The following is a 24359-nucleotide window of genomic DNA, read 5'->3' on the forward strand; positions in this document are numbered from 1 at the left end:
TGTAAAATAAATTGATTACGGAAATAAATATTGATTGAACTTGGAAAGTTGACGTTTTCAGATGCGAGATGTTAGAATTTACAAGGTAGGACTACCAAAAGGATTTGTCATTCAAATGAGCAGTAGTATTTTATATTTCCAGTGTCTGGCGATTCCAAAACGGGCATTCATACGAAAAAATATGGTGTTTTAGCCCTTGCAATTCTGCATTTCTTTTTACTTTCGTTTTCAGTCACTTTTCGTGTCACGTGACCTAATTTGCATACTATATTTAGTGGTTTAAAAATGATTTCAATTCGGAATGACGATATCTATCAGGTGACCATAAAAGTTTGTTTACAACTCTAAGATATAAAGCTCTTGTGAGGTGTTCACATAAAATGTACAATTTTGGTCATTTTTAGACCGGGGCACTGCCTTAACTACCCTGCGCGGATAAAAAATACAGTTGACCGACTTGATCAGTATGATGTGGCAAACTAATACTTTGAGCAAAATCAATTGTATAGTGAACATTCTTTAAAACCTGTCCTTGATTATAGTTACTAAACTCGTCGCGCGATTTTGACAACCATCCGTTGTACAGCTCTCGTTCTCTCCTTGCAGCTTCAATATGGGATATGTAATTTTGGGATGTTTCAATTTTGTCCTCCTCGGTTTGTGCTAGAGTGACAGATTCTCGTAGCCTTTTACAAGTATTACACACATCAGAATGTAAAGACGCGAATCGTATGTGCGGACAGCAAGACGACCAGACATTTTTGAATGTTGTTAAGTGGACACTTCTAGTTCCATCTGCCTGACATGCTGATATATATGTGTCAAACACAGACTGTTTTGATTCACACGTAGGTAACAAAACATGAGGTTCTGAGTCATGTCTGTTAGGTGGGGCAGCTTGTGGTAAACCATGCAGACGAGCATATTTTTTTAAGTATTGTACTATATTTGAAATTTCCTCAAATGAAAATGCATTTTTCGGACGTCTATTGCAATTTCCATGTTTTCGTGGAGCAATACCATTAGTGTTCATGTGTTTGAGCAAAGACTTTAAATAGGACTCTCCAATATCATGCGTAAGAAGAAATACATCGCGACAAACCTCTCTGTCGTCAAAGGTATAAGCATATCTAGTTCGCTTTCGCTCTCCATATCTTGAACGGGATTTATCGACTCCTTTTGATTTCAATTTACCCATTAAGTACATGTCTTTACCTTCTTTTGATAGTTCACGCATAGAAAGTATATGAGTTATCATTTCATCTTGTTCAAATTGGTTTATACATTTTGCAAGACAACCACAATCTCCAGTTATTTTGGCCATATTCAAATCTTCATTGTTTATACATATATTATCTCCATTTTGATGTTGAACGAAAGCTGCAGCTGCTTGTGCAATTTCATCAGTCTCGGACATATGTTCGACAGGTTCTGTGTCTTCAAGTTCATTGTTTTCATTATCATTAATATTATCATTGTCTTCATCATTGAAGTTATTTAAAGGTGGTACATGTAGATATTCCCGATAAATTTCATCTAAATCCTGCAATAAACATTTATTCATTTTAAAAGTGTTTACCAAACAAACAAAAATGTAAGCTAAATTAAATTATTATATTCGATAAATAACAGATGAACACTTTTTTCAAACTAAGAACAATGCCAACGTATCTCTTGTGCAAAATCTCAATCTGTTCATGTTCGTCATCAATATCGACTACTTGTATGGATTATAATAAAAAGTTTCGCCTAGATATCCCTTATAAGAACATTTGTAAATCTGAAAAACAACAAAATTATTTGATGTGGCCTGACTTTACATTTGTTAAGCTTCACTGGTTCAAGTATTTATTGCCCCGTCTTTAAAGATTATTTTATTATTTCCAGCATCATATTAATCAAAATCAAAATACGACATTATATTTTGTGAGTTTCTGTTTTTACATAGCGTAAACAAATACCATTGAAAGTGTATGATATGATTGTAAACCCGATCTTATCGGGCGCATTTTATAAAAACCAATATGTTTTTTAATGCCGTACGGTTATCTATGTTAGCTTTCGTCCTCTTCATTTGAACTTTGGTGGATAGTTGTCTCATTTGCAATCAAACCACATCTTCGTGTTTGTATATAGAGGAAATAAATCTGTAATTTTTTATGACCACGCATATGTTATCCAGTGTACACGAGTTCATTCGAGCCTTTGCTTACACGTCTTGTGATACAAAAAAAAATGTTTGGTTTTGATCCAGTGTATACTGCTTTATTTCAGCTTTTATTCTCTCGTTATATAGTAACAGAACTGAGTCTGTGTTTTAACATTATTAGGAAAAGTCTCTTCTTATAAACGTATCAGTAAATAGTGCTTTCATTATGGTTACGATGACTGATTTTACCGGGAGGAATATTTTTAATATGCAGTAAAATAAAAACGTGTTTTAAAGTGATTTACAAAAGTCTCTTTCGAATGAAACTATTTTAAACGGTTTACCCGTATTTTGTCGCAAATAAAATGTTTTCTTTTAGCGCAAATGTAAGATTATTTATGCACCAAAGCAAAGCGCCTGGTCTTACAAATAAATTTAAAGAGCTTTACTACGGGTGTTACATTAAATGACTTTTATTCATTTAAAACACTAACTTCAATAAAAAATTTGTCTGTTTAGTAGCCGTGGTATCCCCTTTTGCACTTTATAGACCAGAGTATTTATTTCAAACAAAATTAAATAATCAGTTAGTCAAAAAATATCCCTAATCTCTTTTATTCATAATAAATAAAAAGTATTTGAACTGTGATTTATGACTGCTATATATAAAACATATATTTGACAACATTGTAACAGTGATCAACCAGCTAAAATAGTCTCGTGTATAAATCCAGAATTGTTCTTCAAACAATTTTCGAATCGGCACAAGCCTCTATCATTACGTAATTCTAATAACTTGTGTTCTGATGGTTTGTCTTCCTTTCTTTGTTGGTTTGATTATGAAGGGCCTATATAGAACACAGACTGTTTATCGTATATAGAGGAATCACTCAGTGGGTAGTGCATTACTCAAAGTATTACTTGAAGAATAAAGGAATTAGTGACCGAAAGAAACGATTCGAAAAAGTAAAGTTTGCATACTTGCAGAAAAAGTAAATGAAAAACATTAATAGCAACAACACTTATTCTTTTAGTTTATTGACATTTTTTTTTTTAATTTCATTTTTTTCATGTGTCCCGATACATCATTGCAGCCCCTTATCACTTTGATAATGAGTGAGAGTGACCGGCCCTCTTGGTGATTCGACTTAACTTTAAAAGGGTAAAACATTTTGAACTGATATTTATTTGTGCACATTAAATATACTAACAGTTTAAGATGCACTGCAAACCTTGTGATAATATAAAATACTTCCAGAATGTTTTCATTTGAACAAATCGATTTATTCTTTTATGTGCAGAAGTAAATGATTATTATCATCCGATAACGATTTTGCAGATAATACATACCTCAATTTCCATTATTGTAAAGTACAATACATGTAGTTCTTTCTTTTAGAGCGTGGTTAAAAAGACGGAAATATTCAGACAGGTCTTCTTCTCTGCCATATTGGATTTCTTTAAGCAAACGCTCTCGTGAAATTAGCCATACACAAATTCCCGCCATAGCATGCATTATTTCCCGCCATATGTTAAATCATTTTTTGTGTTCATACAACAATTTGGATGTATCAAAAATAGAATAGTAATCTAGCTTTGGAAAATAACTAATAGTGTTTTTTCGTAAATATTTCAGATTTGTCATTGTTTATATATAGTATAGAAGAAAATACATTTAATGTATTGCAACATTTAGATATCGTGGTACTATGAGACAATATTTGTGTTTCTTTTCTTTCGTTTGTTTGTTTGTTTGTTTGTTTTTTTTTTTGTTTTTTTTTTTTTTAATATTTGTACTTCTAAAAAACAAAAAAGACATATACATCGGACACACAAACAAGAAGATGAAAGGTTTTAAAAGAACTTTATCACAAAATTCAAATCATTCTGTTTAAATTTCGGATCGTAAATAATACGGTATTTTACAGAAAGAATGTACCATAAGACACACGCATTAGAACGTCAAGTAAACAATATCTTAACGTGAAATTTATCGCTTTATCGTACGTTACCTTCTAGCGTTGACTACCGATAACGACGTCAAATGCGATAAGGGTTGTTTTTGCTTGACGGGCGTCATATATATATATCCGAAAACAGGTGTTCGGTTCGGTAGGCACTTAAAGTTAACCATCGAGAGACGTTAACCACCGAGAGTCGGTTTTTAGACCCGCCCAGTGCACCTAAGCACGCCTACTTTTGGAGCTCTTTAGTATGAAGATAAGAAAAATATACGAAATTACGGAACTATGTACCCTGTTTTATCCTTGTTGTTGGTGTTTCATGCGCATGCGCACAAAGCACGGTGATAGTTACGGTTACTGACTCAGTAGTCTGTTTCCCGGCCGTTATTGAAATTCTTGACAATACTTGTATATTCTGTATATACTGAATGTTTTACGGAGGGGACCAACCTACTGACTCAGGAACCTTGTATATTATATACCTCGGTTTACAGACGTTTAATAAACTGGATCCCTGTTGTGTTCACTTATCGATACACTACGATGGAATTACGGACCAGTTTAACATAAACATGGTAAATAGACATATACAGCTGATAATCATAATTGATTAAGAAATAACCTGGAAGAAGAAATGAGTTAACTATTGATTATAACAGAGACGAGAATGCCATCGTGTTTGTTCTGCTAAAAAAAGCAGGAACATTGGAGTTTATGGTTAGATTTTAAATATTTATTGTCTCCAAACTGGGTAAATTTGATATGGTAACACCCCCCCCCTTTTTTAAATAACTCGAGAACCACACATCGCGCTCGCTTAACAAAGTAACAATAAGAAATAATTATTGTTAGTTTCAAGAATAATTAATAGTCAAAACTTATCCCCTCCCCGACATCAAAGGAAGTTAAATGTATTATCCCAAAATTAGACCAAATTATTATGATATAAGGACGTCTTGACAGGCTATTATTTTATTTTGTTTTGTTGGGGTTTTTTTTGCTTTGACGTCTTCCTCCTGTATGAAAAAAACATAATAGACCCCCCTTTTTTTCCCCATAATATAGATTTTTAAAAAGTCATAATTATTTGGACTACCCCTGAATATATTTCAGACAGACTCTTCTCTAAAAAAATGTAAACATGATTTGAGAGAAATCTTTGGAATAGTTTTTTAAATGATTTAATTATTATGTCATGTATATAATTAACATTAACATAGTTATAAACTGAGACTACTAGTATAACACATAGTGTTATAGTAGTCTCAGCTATAAACTTTTCATTGTATTGACCAATATGACTAACTCATATGCTCTTTCCCATAAATGTCACAATATCAATATATTACAGTAAAACTGATAGTTTGATGAGATTGTTTAAGATTATTGACCTCAGGTCAGCCTAAACTGAGTTTAAAACTGTAATTTATTCATTAAAACAGTTCAAGACATGTACCTTCTGAAATGTGATTGCATCAAAATTAAACCTAAGGCATAACATACTTAGTGTGCAGGAAGTGCCACCAAATAAATACTGATTTGTAAAATTAGATGATGATATTTGTGAAGTCAAAGATATTATAGCTAGTTATAACTGGTTTTAGATATAAATCTGAGTAAAAGGTTGATTTATATGTGCTCTTTCATGTTTAGATTATAATTTAAATTTAATCTTTTGAAGTTTTTCTTATAATATTAAGACATTAAAATCACAATTATTTATTTATACACAAAAAATAATTTTTGTCCTTTTTTAGTTGAATGACTGTACACAAACATTATACACACATAATTTTGATAATTCTGTAATGTTTTTTTTCTATAGCCCCAGAATGTGACAAAAGACTTATTAATCCAGATTTACAAAAAATAGAAATAGTTCAGCTACCATAAGACTGCTATGACAAAAATTCTGCAGTTTCCAGAATTTGAGGTAGAGTATAGTTAGGAATAGTTTGATTATGCAGATGCTTAGTTTGCCATAAACAATTATGCCCTTGATACAAAAGAGGAAACAAAAAAGTATGACAATAGTTGAAAAAAGTAATCATTATTACCTAGTCATATACTGTAAATAGAAAAAGAGAAAAGCACTGGTTATGATTTGGTATTTTTAATAGCATTATCATTTGTCCATAACTTGGAATATATACTGGATTGAGCTTGACATTTATTTAATATCATTGACACATGGTTGCAAGAAATGAAAGATGGTAATTTAAACCTAGCAATTTTATTAAGATTTAAAAAAAGTTTTTGATTTGGTAGAATATGACTTTCTTTGTTTAAAGCTCGACATGTATGGATTTAGTGAGACTACTGTTAGTTTTTTTAAGTCGTACCTGAATAACAAAAGGTATACATTTGTAATGTTAACTCTGAACAACAACATGTAAAATTTGGTGTTCCCAAATGTTCTATACCTTGTCCTCTATTGTTTGTGCTATTTATAAATGACATTCCCTTATGCATTAAAAATTGTGAAACAGACCTATATCGTTGTATATGCTGATGACACCACTATTCATAAATCAGGGGGAAACATCTAGAAAATATAAATGATGATGTTCAAGAAGATTTATACAGGGTTGAAGAGTGGTGTAAAATGAATAACATGTTCATAGATGTAAATGAAACAAAATGTTTGATTACTGGAACAAAGCAGAAACTATTCAGACTTTTCAACCAAACTTGATAATAAATTAAAGTATTACAAAATTCTTCATGTTAAAATATATTATTTTAAAAATTGACAGCCCACTAAGTAACTGGAGAAATAAAAATGACCAAGGTTGTGCTAATATATAATCCAGAATATACCATCTTTCTTAAATACATTTTTTTTTATATAACTGCAAGAAAACATAATACAATGGGTGTTCTGCCCCTAATTGACTACTGTTGTATTATTTGGGATGAATGTAAAAATTGAGGGATACCAAGAATTTAAAAAATCCAAAAAAAGGGCAGCATGATAAATTCTAGATGCAGATCCGTTATCCCTCTTAGTATATAGGAGCACTATATTCTATGTTAACCTCCGACAGTAGGTATAAACAAATACTGTTGATAGACGGTATATAGGAGCACTATATTCCATGTTAACCACCGACGGTAGGTATAGACAAATACTGGTGATAGACAGTATATAGGAGCACTATATTCTATGTTAACCACTGACGGTAGGTATAGCCAAATACTGTTGATAGACGGTATATAGGAGCACTATATCTTATGTTAACCGCCGACGGTAGGTATAGACAAATACTGGTGATAGACGGTATATAAGAGCAATATATTGTATGTTAACCACCGACGGTAGGTATAAACAAATACTGTTGATAGACGGTATATAGGAGCACTATATTGTATCTTAACCACCGACGGTAGGTATAGACAAATACTGTTGATGGACGGTGCAAAGGAGTACTATATCGTATGTTAACCACTGACGGTAGGTATAGACAAATTTTGTTGATAGACAGTATATAGGAGCACTATATTGTATATTAACTACCAACAGTAGGTATAGATTAATACTGTTGATAGACGGTATATAGGAGCACTGTATTGTATGTTAACCACCGACGGTAGGTATAGACAAATACTGTTGATAGACGGTATATAGGAGCACTATATTGTATGTTAACTACCGACAGTAGGTAATAGAAAAATACTGTTCATTGACGGTATATAGGAGCACTATATTGTATGTTAACTACCGACAGTAGGTATAGACAGATACTGTTGATAGACGGTATATAGGAGCACTATATTGTATGTTAACCACCGACGGTAGATATAGACAAATACTGTTGATAGATGGTATATAGGAGCACTATATTGTATGTTAACTACCGACGGTAGGTATAGACAAGTACTGTTGATAGATGGTATATAGGAGCACTATATTGTATGTTAACTACCTACGGTAGGTATAGACAAATACTGTTGATAGACGGTATATGGGAGCATTATATTGTATGTTAACCACCAACGGTAGGTATAGACATATACTGTTGATAGATGGTATATAGGAGCACTATATTGTATGTTAACTACCGACGGTAGGTATAGACATATACTGTTGATAGATGGTATATAGGAGCACTATATTGTATGTTAACTACCGACAGTAGGTATAGACAAATACTGTTGATAGACGGTATATGAGGGCACTATATTGTATGTTAACCACCGACGGTAGGTATAGACAAATACTGTTGATAGACGGTATATACATTGTAGGAGCACTATATTGTATGTTAACCACCGACGGTAGGTATAGAGAAACATAGGCGGATTTAAGGGGGGGCCCGGGGGGCCCGGGCCCCCCCTTTTTGGGAAAAAATTTGGTTGCTTATAAAGGGAATCACTGAAGCGTGACTGGAGCGAGCCCCCTCTTAGGTCAGTCAGTGGGCCCCCACTTATTAAAATTTCTGGATCCGCCACTGAGAAATACTGTTGATAGACGGTATATAGAAACACTATATTGTATGTTAACTACCGACAGAAGGTATAGACAAATACTGTTGATAAACGGTATATGGGAGCATTATATTGTATGTTAACTACCGACGGTAGGTATAGACATATACTGTTGATATATGGTATATAGGAGCACTATATTGTATGTTAACTACCGACAGTAGGTATAGACAAATACTGTTGATAGACGGTATATGGGAGCACTATATTGTATGTTAACCACCGACGGTAGGTATAGACAAATACTGGTGATAGACGGTATATAGGAGCACTATATTGTATGTTAACCACTGACGGTAGGTATAGCCAAATACTGTTGATAGACGGTATATAGGAGCACTATATATTATGTTAACCACCAACGGTAGGTATAGAGAAATACTGGTGATAGACAGTATATAGGAGCAACTACCGACAGTAGGTATAGACAAATACTGTTGATAGACGGTATCAAAGAGCACTATATTGTATGTTAACCAGCGACGGTAGGTATAGACAAATACTGTTGATAAACGGTATATAGGAGCACTATATTGTATGTTAACTACCGACAGTAGGTATAGACAAATACTGTTGATAGACGGTATATAGGAGCACTATATTGTATGTTAACCACCGACGGTAGGTATAGACAAATACTGTTGATAGATGGTATATAGGAGTACTATATTGTATGTTAACTACCGACGGTAGGTATAGACAAAATTAATACTGTTGATAGACAGTATATAGGAGCACTATATTGTATGTTAACTACCGACAGTAGGTATAGACACATACTGTTGATACACGGTATATAGGAGCACTATATTGTATCTTAACTACCGACGGTAGGTATACACATATACTGTTGATAGATGGTATATACGAGCACTATATTGTATGTTAACTACCGACGGTAGGTATAGACAAATACTGTTGATAGACGGTATATAGGAGCACTATATTGTATGTTAACCACCGACGGTAGGTATAGACAAATACTGGTGATAGACGGTATATAGGAGCACTATATTGTATGTTAACTACCGACGGTAGGTATAGACAAATACTGTTGATAGACGGTATATAGGAGCACTATATTGTATGTTAACTACCGACGGTAGGTATAGACAAATACTGTTGATAGACAGTATATAGGAGCACTATATTGTATGTTAACTACCGACAGTAGGTATAGACACACACTGTTGATACACGGTATATAGGAGCACTATATTGTATGTTAACTACCGACGGTAGGTATAGACAAATACTGTTGATAGACGGTATATGGGAGCACTATATTGTATGTTAACCACCGACGGTAGGTATAGACATATACTGTTGATAGATTGTATATAGGAGCACTATATTGTATGTTAACTACCGACAGTAGGTATAGACAAATACTGTTGATAGACGGTATATAGGAGCACTATATTGTATGTTAACTACCGACAGTAGGTATAGACAAATACTGTTGATAGATGGTATATAGGAGCACTATATTGTATGTTAACTACCGACAGTAGGTATAGACAAATACTGTTGATAGACGGTATATAGGAGCACTATATTGTATGTTAACCACCGACGGTAGGTATAGACAAATACTGTTGATAGATGGTATATAGGAGCACTATATTGTATGTTAACTACCGACGGTAGGTATAGACAAATACTGTTGATAGACAGTATATAGGAGCACTATATTGTATGTTAACTACCGACGGTAGGTATAGACAAATACTGTTGATAGACGGTATATAGGAGCACTATATTGTATGTTAACCACCGACGGTAGGTATAGACAAATACTGGTGATAGACGGTATATAGGAGCACTATATTGTATGTTAACTACCGACGGTAGGTATAGACAAATACTGTTGATAGACAGTATATAGGAGCACTATATTGTATGTTAACTACCGACAGTAGGTATAGACACACACTGTTGATACACGGTATATAGGAGCACTATATTGTATGTTAACTACCGACGGTAGGTATAGACAAATACTGTTGATAGACGGTATATGGGAGCACTATATTGTATGTTAACCACCGACGGTAGGTATAGACATATACTGTTGATAGATTGTATATAGGAGCACTATATTGTATGTTAACTACCGACAGTAGGTATAGACAAATACTGTTGATAGACGGTATATAGGAGCACTATATTGTATTTTAACTACCGACAGTAGGTATAGACAAATACTGTTGATAGATGGTATATAGGAGCACTATATTGTATGTTAACTACCGACGGTAGGTATAGACAAAATTAATACTGTTGATAGACAGTATATAGGAGCACTATATTGTATGTTAACTACCGACAGTAGGTATAGACACATACTGTTGATACACGGTATATAGGAGCACTATATTGTATGTTAACTACCGACGGTAGGTATACACATATACTGTTGATAGATGGTATATACGAGCACTATATTGTATGTTAACTACCGACGGTAGGTATAGACAAATACTGTTGATAGACGGTATATAGGAGCACTATATTGTATGTTAACCACCGACGGTAGGTATAGACAAATACTGTTGATAGACGGTTTATGGGAGCACTATATTGTATGATAACCACCGACGGTAGGTATAGACAAATACTGTTGATAGACGGTATATAGGAGCACTTTATTGCATGTTAACCACCGACGGTAGGTATAGACAAATACTGTTGATGGACGGTGCAAAGGAGTACTATATCGTATGTTAACCACTGACGGTAGGTATAGACAAATTTTGTTGATAGACGGTATATAGGAGGACTGTATTGTATGTTAACCACCGACGGTAGGTATAGACAAATACTGTTGATATACGGTATATAGGAGTATTGTATTTTATGTCAAACATCGACGATAGGTATGGACAAAATCCGACAAATACTGTATACAGACAGTGTATAGAAGTACTGTATTGTATGGTAAACACTGACGGTTGGTATGGACAATTTCTGTATCATGCATCAATTGTAAATAAAAGTATCATATGAGTGACACAGGCTCATTGAAGCCTCTAGTTTTGATATTATTAATGTGGAGATCTGGTCTAATTTATCATTTTCTCTATTACATGCATGATAACTGCAACAATTGAATTGAAATAAAAGTGATAATATTTCTGTTGTAGGTTATCAAGATTTAGTGTTTCCATACAAGTGACAAAGATTGAACAACAAAAACATCTCAAACTTTACAGGACAGAGTAGACTTTTTCACTGTGCTTAGTTTTGTCTTTATGTCTAAATTATGATACCTTTAAAAAAAACAATAAAATATGGAATAACATTTATTTCTATCTTATAAAGTGGAGTGAAGAAGTTAGGGGTCATTGAAAACATAAGAATATATTGCTATCATATATGCAGATCAGCAGCCCATACATTTGCTATAGCACATAAATATGGGACCAATAATTTCAAGTTGCCTTTTAAAAAGGACCTTATTAATGTTATGCGAGATACCACCAAAGACCACTAGGTGTTGATCAAATGATATTGTAAATAAGAGGGTTGTCCAAAATATTTCCAACAGCTGTTTGATATACACTACCTTAATCAAACCACAATGGTAAAAAAACAGTTTTGGTCAGTCTTAAAAGAAGCAAATATAATTTAGAAAAAGTGCAAGCTGTTGATAAAAACTACAAATAACTTCCAGTCCTAAATGTGGGTGGAGATTACCATTTAGCACAAATGAGTTTCTGGACTAAAGAAAGTAATTTCGGCACAAACCGATTATACCCTTTCAAAAACTATGTGTAGTCCCTTTTATAAAAGTGGCAGATTATCTTTCTATCTAGAGTATCTTTGACAACTAACTGCTGCTCCTAGTGACGTTAGTCTTTGGTTTTTGAAAAGATTGTATATATTGTCACAATTCTTTTCTAAGGTACCGGTCTGATAAACAGGAAGTAGCTAGATTAGCTACTAAATATATGCACACTGAAATATAGTCCCTTAAAATTCCCATGGCTGTGTACATGTTCAGATACGAACTATGAAAATTTTGTTTATATCTTTAGAGAAGTAAAATCAAGTACATGTATGTATGTCTTTAGTTTTGTCAAATTGCTGTCTTGTTTTGTCCTGTTATTAGGTAACAGTACTGATACAATACTGTAAAAATACGGAGATGTGGTATGATTGCCAATGAGACGCCTACATGTATCCACTCAAGTTCAAATAAAGTGGATGTAAGCAGTTATATGCAACCATACAGCCTTCAACAATGAGAAAAATCATATCAAATAGACCCTTGTAAATAGGTGTTGATCAAATGATATTGTAAATAAGAGGGTTGTATATTTCATGACGGTATAATACTAAACCCCTAACAGGAGGGATTGTGCCTGATATTCATATGATGAAGACATAATCTTTCAATCAGTTTAATTAAGGTCTGGTTCTGGCATGTCAATAACTGCTAGTAGTCTGTTGTTATTTATGTATTATTGTCATTTTGTTTATTTTCTTTTGTTTCATATTCTGACATCGGACTCGGACTTCTCTTAAACTGGGTTTTACTGTGCGTATTGTTTCGCGTTTGTTTTTTCTACATTGGCTACAGGTATAGGGGAGGGTTGAGATCTCAAAAAACATGTTTAATCCCGCCGCAATTTTGCGCCTGTCCCAAGTTAGGAGCCTCTGACCTTTGTTAGTCTTGTATGATTTATAATTTTAGTTTCTTGTGTATAATTCGGAGCTTAGTATGACGTCTATTATCACTGAACTAGTATACATATTTGTTTAGGGGCCAGCTGACGGACACCTCCGTGTGCGGGAGTTTCTCGCTACATTGAAGATCTATCGGTGGCCTTCGGCTGTTGTCTGCTCTATGGTCGGGTTGTTGTCTCCTTGACACATTCCCCATTTCCATACTCAATTTTATAGTATGATTTACATCTGCAATAATCACGAAACAATCAGAGACAAGTTGTTTGGGTCTAAATCTGTATGTCCCACATAATCAAATTGACCGAAGAGAGAGGCGAAAGATACTAAAGGCTTATTCAAACACATAAGTCAATAATAAACTGACAAAACCACGGGGAAAAAAGAGAAAGATTAAAAAACAAACAACAGAATGCAAAACACAACAAAGAACATCACAGACTGAACAAAACGAACCTCGCCAAAAAACTGGTGTGACCAAATGACTAATTTATCTCAGCCTTACATTATTTAGCAGACCCTTTATTAAACCAAACCAAACAAAGTTCTTTATGGTACAATGTTTTTGATCCATCGGTCTGTCAGTCCTGTTCTCGTTATTGCAACTCCTCTGAAACCACATAACAGAGTTTTATAAATCTTTGTAGATAATGAGGAAATTATGAAATTATCAATTCATTGATTTTCTATATACTCCTACAACAGTTTGTCATAAAATCTGTCTAAAGACCACAACAGAGTTTCATGAATTTTTTAGATAGTTAGGACATGCTATGTAAATGTGCATATTGGCAGAAAATCATGATTAATTTTTTTTATGCCCCACCTACGATAGTAAATGGGCATTAGTTTTCCGGTCTATGCGTCTGCTCCTTCGTCCGTTTTCTCGCTTCAGGTTAAATGTTTTGGTCAAGGTAGTTTTTGTTGAAGGTCAGGTCCAATAAACTTGAAACTTAGTACATATGTTTCCAATAATATGTTTTTTTCTAAGCTTAATGGCAAAGAAGGTTTTTTCCCCCTATTTCATGGTCCACTGAACAAAGAAAATGATAGGGCAAGTTGGGAACGGTGTACGATGGACACATTCTTGTTTTTGTCGAGCCTGCGACTTTTGTCGCAGAAAGCTCGACATAGGAATGGTGATCCGGCGGCGGCGGCGACAGCGTTAGTTCACTTCTTAAAAGCTTTATATTTTAGACGGCGAACGACCTGGATGCTCCATACTTTAAATACAGATGCCTTAAGTTTGGAAGTTTCCGTCTGTCACATGTCCATTGTCCTTGAACTCATTTTCATGGTTCAGTGACTACTTGAAAAAAAGTTAAGAGTTTTTGTAATTTCTCTCATATTATGGGTAACTATGTTTAGTATTTGCGTACCTTGGTCAGCATGCCCATCAGACAGTTTTCACTTGACCTCGCCATCATTTCATGGATCAGTGAAAAGGGTTAAGTTTTTGGTGGTCAAGTCTATATCTCAGATACTATATGAAATATGTCTTGTATATTTGGTGTATGGAAGGATTGTAAGGTGTACATGTCCAACTGGCAGGTGTCATCTGATCTTGACCTCATTTCCTTGGTTCAATGGTCAAAGTTAAGCTTTTGAGTTTTGTTCGTTTTTTCTAATACTATATGGTCAACTTTATTTGGTGTCTGGAAATATCTTATGATGTCAGCCTCGCAAGTCTCATTTGACCTTGACCTAATTTTCGAGGTTCATTGTTCAGTGTTTAGTTTTTGTGCAAAGTGTCATCTGACCTTGACCTGATTTGTATTGAATGATTGTAAGGTGTAAATGTATTCCTCATTTTGGTCATATGACCTTGATCTCATTTTCTTTGGTCATGTTATTAATAAGTTTATGTGATAATTGTAGTAAAACTTTATATTTAGGTCTATCAACATAAATAAGGCGAGAAATTTCAACGTGTGTACTCTTGTTAGGAATTAGGAACTATGCCTTCTGAACTTAGAATTTCGGCCTAAATATACTTCTGCATATCTTCTGAAATTACACAACAGAATTTCATGCGTGTTTGAACTAAATAATCTGTTGAAATTTTGTTTTTTTAGTGACAATGTCGGGCTGTGAAGTATGTGAGCGTGCTCACAAAGGTTCTTTGATTACACACAGTCAATGCATTGTCTGTGCTTCCCAGATACAGTCTGTATGCATTTTCTTTGTTGTAAATTAAATTAAGTTTATGTATTGTACGTCGTTCTTAGTCTTTATACATTGTTTATATGCTTTGACTATGAGTCTAAGATACTTCTATTGTCGGTATATCTTAGATTTAGTCGGTTAACACTGTCTATGGATCAGAGACACAGTATGTATGCATTGTAAGTTGTTCCAAGTTGAAACAAAAGTCTGTATGTTTTGCCAGTTACTGCAAGATAAAGTGTTTCACTGCCTGTGGCTCTTATATACAGTCTGTATGCATTTTCTGTATGCTTTATCTATGGTTGTAATTTTTAGATACAGTCTGTATACAAACTGTATCTCTGACCCATATACAGTGTCCAAAAAAACTCTGTTTTAAGATCTCTAACCCATATACAGTGTGAAAATGATCTTTGGTTCTAAGATGCATTTTGTTTGATTGGCTGAATGCTTAGTATATATTGGTTTCGATATATGGTCTGTATGTATTGTATGGATCTTATATATTTGTATTTTTTTCCATCTGATGAGTAAGCCTTTTTCAACTGATTTTTATAGTTCGTTCTTATGTTGTACTGTTACACCAAAGTCCCAGATTATTGGAGGTTTGGGATCCCGCTAACATGTTTAACCCCGCCACATTCTCTATGTATGTGCCTGTCCCAAGTTAGGAGACTGTAATTCAGTGGTTGTCGTTTGTTTATATGTTACATATTTGTTTTTCGTTCATTTTTTGTATATAAATTAGGTCGTTAGTTTTTTCGTTTAAATTGTTTCACATTGTCATTTCGGGACTTGTTATAGGTGACTATGCGGTATGGGCTGTGCTCATTGTTGAAGGCCGTACGGTGACCTATAGTTGTAAATTTCTGTGCCATTTTGGTCTCTTGTGGAGAGTTGTCAGTAGTGTTTGTGGGACAGAATGAACCCATAAAGGTGGACGTCGGACGCTAACGCTATATTTGGACCTGGGTGTGAACGCCGACGCCATATTTGGACCTTAACGCGGACGCCATGGTCGACTATGAAATCGGGACGCAAATTTGAGGTTGGACCGTATGATTCGGACATCGAGACACTGACGCAATATTTGGGCTTTAAACTTGGACGCTATACCTTAATGTTGCATCAGACTACCCTTTAAAGTGACGTCATACCCTTAAAAGTGGACGGTATATTCTCGAAAATGGACGAGAATTTGTCTTTGATAAACGCTTACCCAACCCCTACGTAATAAGTCTGTGATAATTCTGAAAAGAATCTTCTACCTCTTAAATAATTAACTGCTTATACATGTTTATAACAACTGTAAGAATTCTCCAAGATATGCTATTTATATTAATCAGGAAAACTGTCACTCAATGCAGTAGGCGGAACTATTCCCGTGTAAAAAGAATTGGATTAAAATGTTTGATATCAATACATAAAATATTTGTCTTTATCTTTTTAATTTTTGGATTTCTTATCTTATTAACATGACAATCGTGAAACATTCAGTAGTATTGCTTTCTACGGAAGCCCATTTAGGACCTCCCAAAAGTATAAAATTATTTGAATTCGAAATCACGAATTTAAATTGTTATCTCGAATTTTATAATTCGTTTTGACAGATTAAATTTGTGATAATGAATTGGTGAAAATCGTTATAACAGATCTTGTAATTCGTTATTAAGAATTAAATTCCTTATCACAATTTTTTTGTAATTTGTGATAACGATAAATTCGTTATAACGAATTGTAGAATTTGTTTAAACTGATTAAATTTGTGATAACGAATTTGTGGAATTCGTTATCACAGTTTTTATTGTAATTGGTAATTTCAGATTAAAATTCATTATCACAGATTTTTAGCTCACATGGCACACAGAATTAAGAGAGCTTTCTTCCTCACTCTGCACCCATCGCTGTTTATTACTTTTACAAAAATCATTAAAACCTTTTTGACAAAGTGAAACAAACTTGACCGCAATCAATTTAGTTTTAACGCATTTTACACTATACCTAGAAATTTTTGTCGTGTAAACGGGTGGGTTTATTAGCCAGCGACCCAGTTTACACACCGAAACTCTCCGGGGGAAAACTTGTCTAATTCTCATATTTCTTGACCGAAATATTTTTATTTTTTATTTTCTACCAAAGTTTTTTTAAGCGGTGAATATCATTAGTGTGTGTACCTGGATACATTTTACACAGATGCAACGGAAATAGTTTCGCCAACATGGTTTATCGAAATGTAAACCTAGGGATGAAAATCTTAGGTTTTACACTTCGATTAACCATGTTGCCGAAACTAATTCTTTTGCTTCTGTGTAAAATATATTGATTGGCGATACACACGAAGGAAATCGCCTGTCTAAGAAGACTTTAAATTAAGAAAAAGGAATATAAATGTTACTGTCACGAATTATGGGTATCAAACACATTTTTTATGCCCCCGCCGCTAGGCGTGGGAGAAGTTTAGTCTAGCCCTTGTCCGTCAGTCCAGTCCGTTTGTCGGGTACGTTCCCAGAAATGGTTTCCGTTTGCCTCAACCAAATGTTATAAATTCAACTTATACACTATGCCAATTACTAAAACACACAGATAAAATTTGAAATTGAAGGGCGTCTCTTTTATAGTTCGTGAATTATGCCCCTTTACAAATGGTCAAAGACGTAGTGCTTATTCTGTAATTTCCGCTCTCTACATTTAGTTTGCCTCAACCAAATGTTATTGAATTAATACACAATGTTTATTAACACAAAACACTGAGTCTGATGATCAAGTTTGAAATTGGGTGACGTCACTTTTACCGTTCTGAACTTGTGCCCATTCAGCGCTAATTTACAAAAACAAAACAAAACCAACAAACAACCAAATTAAGTGTCCAATCAATTTTGCTAATTTTTAAAATAGAAATCGTTAAAACTAAATTGCTCGTGGTCAAGTTTGTTTAACTTTGACCAAAAGGTTTCAGTAAAGAGAAAAAAGCTCACTTAACCCTGTGTGCCAGGTTAGGTAGTTCAAATTTAGGTGAAAATGTTTTTAATCTGGAATCACAAATTACATAAAAAAAAATGTGATAACAAATTCCACAAATTCGTTATCACGAATTTAATCCGTAATAATCATTTATACAATTCGTTATAACGATTTTCATTCGGTATCTCACATTACAAAAAATTGTGATAACGAATTTAATTCGTAATAATTGGTAACGAATTACAAAATCTGATATAACGATTTCCAACAATTCGTTCTCACAAATTTAAGCTGTTATAACGAATTATAAAATTCGTAATAACGATTTAAATTCGTGATTTCGAATTCAAATTATATTTGTGGGAGGTCCTATGGGCGTCCGTAGCTTTCCGACTTATTTGAACCACTTAATTAATATCCTATGGTCCTGTTTAACATGACATCTCAAATAATTAGATTAAGAGATAAAGCACATCTGGTGATTAAAAATAAGTATCTTTATACAATTTCTTTCAATAACATGTTTACAGGTGTACACTTTTTTATTTGGTTCTAATTAACGGACACCAATTATAGAAATATAGTCTGTGACATTAAATAATTATCTTTATCTTTTAGATAAGCATGAGAACCGTAAACATTGAGTAGTATTGCATTCCAACTCATTTCAACCACATATAATTACTATCATATGATTAGGATTTCAACCCAAATAATTAACTAAAACCACGTCTGGTCATTTAAAATTGTTTCTCATTTAACATAATCTTAACTATATATTTGAAAATTCCACGGTCGTAGTTGTTTTTTATCTTCAAAAATACACGGATAATATATTTAATCAATCAATATTTATATACCAGGAGTTTGGATTGGGTTTTCAGAATAGAGAATAATGGACGAAAAAATAAATAAAGAATGATATGGGCGAGTTTTGTTTATTTATTAATAGCGAAAACTCGCTTTCATCCATCGTTTGAAAATAACGTACGTGGCAATTTCAAAGTGCGCCTTGCAAAACGCTATACGTTGGATGGATCGTGGGAATGTGCATTGAAGGTGTCGTTCATACCGGAATTAGAAGCCTAAACGAGACGTATGTACTTCTGTTTCGATTTCGTGCACCAATCGTACGTTAGGGAAAATCTCTTCATATTCTCCAGTCGATACGATTAAATGAAGATATCACGGACGTGACGTTTGGGAAACCAGTCTATTTCACGGTAACCAGGAATGAATTGTATCACATCGAATTTGTTTTGAGATACGATCATCTTCAAATATGTCGTCTAAAAGATGACCATGTATTTCTCTTGCTATATTTTCGAAGGAAGTGAAGTAAATCTATAAGAGGAAACTACTCACTGTCATTTGGGAAATTACGAGTATGTTTAATTGCAATATTTGCTGTAAAGTGTATGTGTGGCCGCACGATCTTCAAAGACATATAAGAAGTAAGCATTCTTCCGATGAGCCACTATACCAACCAGGTGTTACCCAGCAGCAGCAAAAGCAGCAACAGCAGCAGCAGAAAAAGAAGCAGCAGCAGAAGGCTTTCGTGTTTAGACACCCTTTCACCATGATTGTGTCCGGTCCAACCTCCTGCGATAAAACTTATGATTCAGATACATGTGGTCTGTATTGCATTTATTACGTCAAATTGAGATGTCGGGACTCGAGATGAAGGACATTATCAACAACTTTTCATCCACTGAGACGATTCAGAATGACAGTAAACTCGTAGCTCTATTTGGTTAAATGAAAAATAATGATACAAAAAAAAAAATAATGAAAAAAGAAAGAAAAAAAAACAGAAGAAAAGAAAAAAAAATCTTAAAACACCTACATGGATGTATAGCAGGTCTCAAGTCTTGAAAAACTCTTTCTAGGGTCACTAAAAGTATCCACCCTGGAGGGTAGCCTGGTCAAACATTAAGATATAGCGTCCAGGATTTAAGCCCAAATATGGCGTCGGCGTGTCCGAGTAACATGGTCCAACCCGAAGTTTGCGTCTTGATTTCAGGGTCGACTATGGCGTCCGCTTTAAGGCCCAAATATGGCGTCGGCGTCTGCGCCAACTTTCGAATATGGCGTCAGCGTCTGCGCCAACTTTCGAATATGGCGTCAGCGTCCGACGTCCACCTTAATGGGGGTCATTCTGTCCCACAAACACTACTGTTGTCTCATTGGCAATCATACAACATCTACTTTTTTATATTATATATATATTATCTATACGTATATATTTTCTATATACGAATTTTACATGTTTAGATAATGCAATGAAAATTCAGAAGATATGTGGTAATATTGCCAATGGGAAACTTATCCACCAAAGACAAACGAATGTGAATCAGTCATGAGTTACACATATGTTTTCATGTAAAATGCTATTAAAACCCATTCCTGACTAGATGTGACGAAAAACGAAAACTAACAGCCCGATGAATGCTGAAACGATAAACGTAAAATCAATATCAAAGACAGCAACCAATAACAATACAGTGCTCCTATATATCGTCTACCAACAGTATTTATCTATACCTACCGTCGGTGGTTAACATGCAATACAGTACTCCTATTTACCGTATATCAACAGTATTTTTCTATACCTACCGTCGGTGGTTAACATACAATATAGTGCTCCTATATACCGTCTATCAACATTATTTGTCTATCCCTACTGTCGGTAGTTAACATGCAATATAATGCTCCTATATACCGTCTATTATCAGTATTTTTCTAAACCTACCGTCGGTAGTTAACATGCGATATAGTGCTCCTATATACCGTCTACCAACAGTATTTATAATGAAATTCAAAACAGTGTGGCTGTGGCCATTGATTGACACATTAAATTCATCCATTGACTGGGACAATTAAGGTGAACGTTTGTATGTAACTACCACTGCTCACTATGTACTTTTTAAAGACACTTAAACTATGGGGTCACCAAAGGTTCTCAACAACTTAATAAAGTAATTCGAAAAACTAATCAGAAATAACACGATGTTTTGATTTATATCAATTATATAAATCAAAACATAAAGGTTATTCCTGATTAATTTTTTGAATTATTTTATAATTAAAGGCGTTAAGAAACCTTTGGTAACCCCACAGTTTAAATGTCTATCGTAGGTACGTCGTGAATAGTGGTCGTTACAGACAAACGTTCATGTAAATTGTCCCAGTCAATGGATGAATTTAATGTGTCAATCAATGGCCACAGCCACACTGTTTTGAATTTCATTCTATCTATACCTACCGTCGGTGGTTAACATGCAATACAGTACTCCTATTCACCGTATATCAACAGTATTTGTCTATACCTACCGTCGGTGGTTAACATACGAATTAGTACTCCTTTACACCGTCTATCAACAGTATTTGTCTATACCTACCGTTGGTGGTTAACATACAATATAATGCTCCTATATACCGTCTATCACCAGTATTTGTCTATACCTACCGTCGGTAGTTAACATACAATATAGTGCTCCTATATACAGTCTATCAACAGTATTTGTCTATACCTACTATCGGTAGTTAACATACAATATAGAGCTCCTATATTCCGTCTACCAACAGTATTTATCTATACCTACCGTCGGTGGTTAACATGCAATACAGTACTCCTATTTACCGTATATCAACAGTATTTGTCTATACCTACCGTCGGTGGTTAACATACAATATAGTGCTCCTATATACCGTCTATCAACAGTATTTGTCTATACCTACTGTCGGTAGTTAACATACAATATAGTGCTCCTATATACCGTCTATCAACAGTATTTGTCTAATACCTACTGTCGGTAGTTAACATACAATATAGTGCTCCTATATACCGTCTATCAACAGTATGTGTCTATACCTACCGTCGGTAGTTAACATACAATATAGAGCTCCTATATACCGTCTATCAACAGTATTTGTCTATATACCTACTGTCGGTAGTTAACATACAGTATAGTGCTCCTATACACCGTATATCAACAGTATTTGTCTGTACCTACCGTCGGTGGTTAACATACAATACAGTGCTCCATTACACAGTCTATTGACAGTTGTCTATACCTACCGTCGGTGATTAACATGCAAAATAGTGCTCCTATATACCGTCTATCAACAGTATTTGTCTATACCTACTGTAGGTAGTTAACATACAATATAGTGCTCCTATATACCGTCTATCAAAAGTATTTGTCTATACCTACTGTCGGTAGTTAACATACAATATAGTGCTCCTATATACCGTCTATCACCAGTATTTGTCTATACCTACCGTCGGTAGTTAACATACAATATAGTGCTCCTATATACAGTCTATCAACAGTATTTGTCTATACCTACTATCGGTAGTTAACATACAATATAGAGCTCCTATATACCGTCATTCACCAGTATTTGTCTATACCTACTGTCGGTAGTTAACATACAATATAGTGCTCCTATATACCGTCTATCAACAGTATTTGTCTATACCTACCGTCGATGATTAACATACGATATAGTGCTATTATATATACCGTCTATCAACAGTTTTAGTCGATACCTACTGTTGGAAGTTAACATACAATATAGTGCTCCTATATACCGTCTATCAACAGTATTTGTCTATATACCTACCGTCGGTAGTTAACATACAGTATAGTGCTCCTATACACCGTATATCAACAGTATTTGTCTGTACCTACCGTCAGTGGTTAACATACAATACAGTGCTCCATTACACAGTCTATTGACAGTTGTCTATACCTACCGTCGGTGATTAACATGCAAAATAGTGCTCCTATATACCGTCTATCAACAGTATTTGTCTATACCTACTGTAGGTAGTTAACATAAAATATAGTGCTCCTATATACCGTCTATCAAAAGTATTTGTCTATACCTACTGTCGGTAGTTAACATACAATATAGTGCTCCTATATACCGTCTATCACCAGTATTTGTCTATACCTACCGTCGGTAGTTAACATACAATATAGTGCTCCTATATACAGTCTATCAACAGTATTTGTCTATACCTACTATCGGTAGTTAACATACAATATAGAGCTCCTATATACCGTCTATCACCAGTATTTGTCTATACCTACTGTCGGTAGTTAACATACAATATAGTGCTCCTATATACCGTCTATCAACAGTATTTGTCTATACCTACCGTCGATGATTAACATACGATATAGTGCTATTATATATACCGTCTATCAAGAGTTTTAGTCGATACCTACTGTTGGTAGTTAACATACAATACAGTGCTCCTATATACCGTCTATCAACAGTATGTGTCTATACCTACTGTCGGTAGTTAACATACAATATAGTGCTCCTATATACCGTCTATCAACAGTATTTGTTTATACCTACCGTCGGTGGTTTACATACAATATAGTGCTCCTATATACCGTCTATCAAGAGTTTTAGTCTATACCTACTGTTGGTAGTTAACGTACAATGTAGTGCTCCTATATACCGTCTATCAACAGTATTTGTCTATACCTACCGTCGGTGGTTAACATACAATATAGTGATCCTATAAACCGGCTATCAACAGTATTTGTCTATACCTACCGTCGGTAGTTAACATACAATATAGTGTTCCTATATACAGTCTATCAACAGTATTTGTCTATACCTACTGTCGGTAGTTAACATACAATATAGTGCTCCTATATACAATCTATCAACAGTATATGTCTATACCTACCGTCGGTGGTTAACATACAATATAGTGCTCCCATATACCGTCTATCAACAGTATTTGTCTATACCTACCGTCGGTAGTTAACATACAATATAGTGCTCCTATATACCGTGTATCAACAGTGTGTGTCTATACCTACTGTCGGTAGTTAACATACAATATAGTGCTCCTATATACCGTCTATCACCAGTATTTGTCTATACCTACCGTCGGTAATTAACATACGATA

At 34.4% G+C, this 24359-nt stretch overlaps 1 long non-coding RNA gene across 1 annotated transcript; it reads left to right on the forward strand.

The window, feature by feature from the left end:
• Nucleotides 1–4705: 4705 nt before the first annotated feature.
• Nucleotides 4706–11903, forward strand: LOC143079872 (uncharacterized). Its single transcript, XR_012979516.1, has 3 exons — nt 4706–4830; nt 5939–6046; nt 11748–11903. It is a non-coding gene; the product is annotated as an uncharacterized LOC143079872 (long non-coding RNA).
• The last annotated feature ends 12456 nt before the right edge of the window (nt 11904–24359 follow it).

This window comes from Mytilus galloprovincialis, chromosome 6 (assembly GCF_965363235.1).
Source record: "Mytilus galloprovincialis chromosome 6, xbMytGall1.hap1.1, whole genome shotgun sequence".
Classification (NCBI taxonomy): Eukaryota; Metazoa; Mollusca; class Bivalvia; order Mytilida; family Mytilidae; genus Mytilus; species Mytilus galloprovincialis.